The 6032-nt window shown below is 42.1% G+C and overlaps 1 non-coding gene across 1 annotated transcript; it reads left to right on the top strand.

The window, feature by feature from the left end:
- The first annotated feature begins 278 nt into the window (after window positions 1-278).
- Window positions 279-385, top strand: LOC116648299. The gene has a single exon (XR_004302493.1). It is a non-coding gene; the product is annotated as a U6 spliceosomal RNA (small nuclear RNA).
- The last annotated feature ends 5647 nt before the right edge of the window (window positions 386-6032 follow it).

Consider the following 6032-nt stretch of genomic DNA (forward strand, 5'->3'; position numbering starts at 1 on the left):
AATCTGTGGCCCATGTCTCTCGAGCTCTGCATTCTGACATAGATTTCAAAGATCCAGCAGGTAATTATGGGGATCTAAGGACGGTTAAACATCAAAAATCAATTAATTATTAGAAAACCACATAATCATTTCCATAGATTCAGAAAAAATAACTCGATAAAATTCAGCTCTCTTTCATGGAAAAAAAAATCCTCAGGAGTTGAACTGACACTCTTAGCCACTGCAATATGAAAAGAAAAAAAAGAAGAGAAAAGAAAGTTATTAGGATTTAAGTAATAGTGCTCACTTTGACAGCACATAGACTAAAGTTGGAACAAGACAGAGAAGATGAGCATGGCCCCTGAGCAAGGATGACACGCAAATTCACAAAGTGTTACATATTTTTTTAAAAAGATTTAAGTAAGAGAAAAAATTGCTCTCAAATGCAAATATAATATGTTTTTCATAGAAAATCCAATGTAATCTATAAACCATTAGTACTAATGAGCAACTGCATATATTCAATTAATTTATTTGACAAATATATATTCCGTGTGAGCGTGGCTATTCTTGGCATAGCAGACACAGCAGTGAGTAATACAGAAAGTCCTGCCCTTGAGGAGCTCATCTTTTAATTTAAAAATATTTACAATATGTCTCACGATGCCACACCTTCTAGAGAACAATAAAGCACAAGAGATTGATTGATGTATTCTTTTAAAAGTATGTGGTGGTGAAGGAAGTCCTCAGTATTAAGATGACATCTGAGTAGAGCCCTGAAGGAAGTGAGAGATCTAGTGGCTAGCTGGGGGAGATCACTGCAGCCTGGGGGGACAATGAGCACAAATGTTCTAAGTGAGAGCAGGCTGGGCGTGCTGATAAGTGCAAGGAAGTCAGTGACGCTGCATGAGCCATTGGAAGTACGAGGCCACGTAAGGTTTGGGGAAGTAACATAGGGCCAGATGACAGAAGGCCCGTAGCTCCTGGAAAGATTGGGCTTTTACCCTGAGTGACATGGGGCTCCTGGAGGGTTTGAGGTAGAGTGTTGTCTTACAGGATCACCCTGTCTTCTCTGCTGAAATAGAGGGCAGTGAGTGCAGAAGCAAGGACATCAGTTAGGGGGTGACTTCAATAATTTGGGAGAGAAATGTCTGTGGCTTGGACTAGAAGTAATGCTGGAGGTGTGAGATACGGATAACTCCTGACTATTCTAAAGGAAGAGCTGACTGGCTTTGTAAGAGACTCAGTGTGGTACCTGAGTTTTTAACGTATAACCTGGAAGAATGGAATTTCCATTAACTAAGCTCCTGAAGACTGCAGAAAGGAGTAGGTTTGGAGGAGGTGGGGAATCAGGAACTTGATTTTGCACATATTCATTTTGAGATATTTAAGTGGTCAGTTTGCACCAGGCGTATGCTGTGGTGACAAACACAAATCTTAATGGTATAAATCACAAGTTTGTTTCTCACTGAGGCTATGTCCATCGTGCATTGGACAATTCTCCAGGACAACTGCTTTTTATGCAATGACTTAGTGACATGGCTCTGCCTTTTCTACTCACAGTCTTCACACTCAATCCTGAAGGGAATGGCGGGACCGGAAAAGTGGGCAGGGTCCCTATACCGCCTCAGCTTGTGGATGTGCAGTGGATGCAGGGGCCTGCTGCCCAGAACTCCCTGTGAGGTCTGACGCATTCATTATCCCCACTGCTGGAGAGTTGGGGACCAATGGATCACCCTACGTGCCTCCCCATGGATTATCTCCTATAAAGAGAGCCATCCAGCCCAGGGAAATGTCCTCTCCCTAAAGTGGCCCACTTCCGGTGACAGCTGACATGGGGAAACACAGGCAGCTCTTGACTCAATTTGGAACAACTCTGATGGTCCATCCCAGCTCCAGAAGCCCTCATAGGATCACCTAAGGTTCTGTTTTAATTGCATTGCAGTGAACTTTTCTCAATTCTCCTCCCCTCTTTCCCCTTACAGGTGACCTGAAGGTCTGGTCCCAATAACCTCCTGCACCAAATCTCTGTGACGCAGCTTCCCAGGAAAACCTAGTACATGTAACATATTTCTTATTTTCTCAATGAGCAGTCACATTCTCCCACCTCAATGAAAGTGTTACGAGGTAGCTACACTTGTGAGCATAGCATAATGTACAAACCTGTCAAAATACTATAGTGTATACCTGAAACTGATGTAACATTGTGTGTCAACTATACTCAAAGATTCTTTTAAAAAAGCGTTACGAGAAATACAGCGTGTGTGCCTGGAAGAGAGATATCATTGGTGAGCACTCACAATATCCATGATATATTCCTTTATTTGTTAAAGATTTTATTTATTTCATTTGACAGAGAGAGACACAGTGAGAGAGGGAACACAAGCAGGGGGAGTGGGAGAGGGAGAAGCAGGCTCCCCGTGGAGCAGGGAGCCCGATGCGGAGCTCAATCCCAGGACCGTGGGATCATGACCTGAGCCGAAGGCAGACGCTTAGTGACTGAGCCACCCAGGCGCCCCTATCATAAATTCCTTGTAGACATCTAAGAAGATGTAGTAAGTGAACAAGTGGATATATGGAAGGTAGGCTTTGGGGCTTATGACCAGATGGGAGATAGTAATCTTGGGTGATATTTAAAGACTAATATCAGATAAGATCCCCTAATAATTAGGGCAGATAGAGAAGAGCAGAGGTGTGAGGACTGAGCTCTGGGCACACGAACATTTAGAAATCTAGGAGATGAGGAAGAACCAGGAGAGGAGACAGAGGAGTTGGAGATACACCTGTGCTATGCCTTAGTTACTCCTTAAAAATCCTCACACTGTACACGAAGGAAGTATGTTCACAAATGGACACTGAACCATTTCTTTTTTTTCTATGGAATAATGGAAACAACCCAAATATCCATCAACACAAGAAAGGACAAATAATTTTAGCAAAATCATAAAATAGTATAGAATATAGCAGTTAGAATGGATGGAATCGAGTTGCATGCATTAATATGAATAAATCTCAAAAACATAATGTCGAGCAAAAACAGCAGATTTCATTATCATACATATAATATGATACCATTTATATGAAGTTTATTTTTTTAAAGATTTATTTATTTGACAGACAGAGAGAGAGCACAAGCAGGGGGAGTGGGAGAGGGAGCAGGGAGCCCAATGCAGGGCATGATCCCAGGACTCTGGGATCATGACCTGAGCTGAAGGCAGACGCTTCACTGACTGAGCCACCCAGGCGCCCCTGAAGTTTTAAACCATCGCAAACAATACCACATATTGCTAATGGATACCGACCTGTCTAGTAACAGTATGTCGTGCACGTGGGCAGCTGTGCCTTCTGCAATGGGGGACAGAATGGGAGGAAGTTTGCACACTGCCGTGTATGTTATCCTCTGCGCTTACTGTGAGTGACCTGGCATTGGTGGCTGCTTCGTCTCCCCAGGTATTTCTGATGTGAAGCCGTGGCTGGGAAGCCCTGCGTTTATGCTTCCTTACCCTGGCCTGCTCTCAGAGGTTCATCTTTGATCTCGCTGGCCGGGAAGCTGTGACGGGGGTCATGCTTCTCATTTTGCCAATAGGAAAGGGACAGGTCTGGAAAAAAATGGAGTAGCGTTTGCTTTTCAAAACCTTTCTGAGGTCCACAGGAGATTCTGTCCTATACTTTTCGTCCACATACAGGTCTTACGTTATGACAGTTTCTTCTTTAGTGCATTTTGTTAAGAAGAGAAAGTGATAAAGCACTATTTTTAGCAGCTACAAATGGAAGGTATTTGAAAATTATGGCGGTTCAGAATTTTAAGGTTTGTATTTAGTTCTATTTCAGAAATATACACAAGCCTAACTCCAGTGACTATAATGTCTGTTTTATTTAAAGCGGGGTCATCCAACTCTTTCTGTAAAGGGTAGAGTAAATATTTTATTGAAGCTTGTGTTGCAACCACTCAACTCTCCCTTTGTAGCACAAATAACTTCCACAGATGAGACATAAAGCGGAGGGCGTGGTTATGTTCCAATAAAGGTTTATTTAGAAAAACAAGGGTGGGCTGAGTTGGCTCACCACCAACCTCTAAAGTATCAGATTGAAAGAGATAATGTCTGGTGATGGTCCAACTCTTACGAAAGCCAAAATATAATTAAAAAGCATTTCTTAGATCATGGAGGGTTCTGAAATTAAGAAAAAATTCTCCAATGTTGTTTTAATATTGTACTCACATATCCAAAGTTTTGTAAGACCCCAATAAGAAGAAACACAGTGTTTTTTCCAGTACCTTTTAAATACCTTTGCATCTTTTGAGCACATCCTACCTTTAGTACAATTTATAAATGTTTCTCTTTTTCATCTTCATGAAAGTTTAAAAAAAAAATAGGAGAAGTAGGCTGCTAAACACCAGAGCAGTCAAATAATTACTTGGAAAATGGAAAGGCACTGAACACCAGTCATTTCATGATTTCAATTTTATGATTGCTTCATTACAGAACATACATGCATAAAACTTTCAATAGACGTGCATCATCTGAACCATAGCTTTCGGTTTCAGCCCCAACCACTGCCACTTACGAAAGCCTGGCCTTGCTTGAATTAGGTCTTCGAACAAAGCTAGGAAAGTAGTTGCTAGAACAAAGAGAACTCGTGTGTTCTGAGCATTGCTCTGAGACGTTGGAAGGAAGGGAAATGCCTTCCACTTGCCATTCCTTCAGCTTCTAGACACCTATCTTAAATTCTGAGAGCAGCTCAGGGCTACACAGGGCTCTTTAGGAGTAGGATAAGGTAGTCTTGGATTCCTGTTATTACTTTCCCCTGCAATCCAGCAATCACTAAAATGACTACTCACATTTATACCAGTAAAGGGCCACCATCAAAAGGCAAAGGAGCAGAGTCAGAACTACCCAGAAGGAATTATCAGGAAGCATCCCACATGAAATGCAACGTTCAAGGCATGAAGAGGATTGCTCCAAAATATACTACCTACACTTGAGCATCTGGGGGGAGCCAGCCACTGACTCACTCAACCACCATAGGCTAGAAACAGATCAAAAATTGAAGCTGCTAAGTCATCTGGTGGGATCTGTGAACAGACCAGACCAGACTTCTGGATACTCTCCTGAGCAAGCGAGCAGACCTTTGCGCTCTCGGCTGCATGTCTTGCCCTTGGCTCCTTATCACTTCCGTTGACATCATGGCAATTTTCATATGTGTTTTCTCTTCTGGTTGTTTTTAACAAACAGAAGTTGAGGGATATTTATTTTCAGAGAAAAGTTGTTTTTACAATTTAATCCTTTCTTTCACCCTCTCAGTTAAGTGGTGGAAGTGCAAAATTAAATGAAGTGAAGCTATGGTTTGATCCACAGAGTAATGGGTAAGCCAGAGGATCTAGAGTTGTGCAAACTTGGGTTTTAATCTAGTTTTGTCACTTACTGAACATACGACTTTTGAAAATTAACTTAGTTCTTTAAGCCTTGGCTTCCTCTTCTAAATATGGGAGTATTAGCACATAGTTCAAGATTGTTGTGTAGCAGTCAAGCAATATGGGTATGTGCTTCGGCCCCGGCAGACAGTAGTTGCTCAGTGAATGAAGAGATAACGATGACGATGATGATGGTGGTGACCATGGCAGGGACCTAGCTTTCGAAGAGGTGAAGTCATTCCGTGTAGCATAAACGTGCAATGATAAGGAGAGACTGGTAAAGACACAATCATTTCTGAGTCTCTTTTGCATCAAATGGTTTCAGAATGTGGTTTAGGGTGACTTTCTCTAATGACAGACACAAGCATATTCAAAGTAAAGAATGTCGAAAAGCCTACCCTAAAGCTACATATAGGTAATTGTGCTTCGCATGGCCTCGTTGTTTTCTCACTTCCTCCCCATTCCAAAGTCACGGATTGTCAAGAATCAAATGTCAAATCAATTTATTGAACCCTCCGGCAGCAGGAGGAAGAAGTTTGATAATTTGGGTGTTGCTTTAGTCCCAGGAGGCCAACCAGATGGCCACGAACCCTTGGTTAGAGCATTTATATCGCTTTTAACATCCCTGAGTGGTTCAGTC

This window comes from Phoca vitulina, unplaced genomic scaffold (genome assembly GCF_004348235.1).
Source record: "Phoca vitulina isolate PV1807 unplaced genomic scaffold, GSC_HSeal_1.0 scaffold42, whole genome shotgun sequence".
Taxonomy (NCBI): domain Eukaryota; kingdom Metazoa; phylum Chordata; class Mammalia; order Carnivora; family Phocidae; genus Phoca; species Phoca vitulina.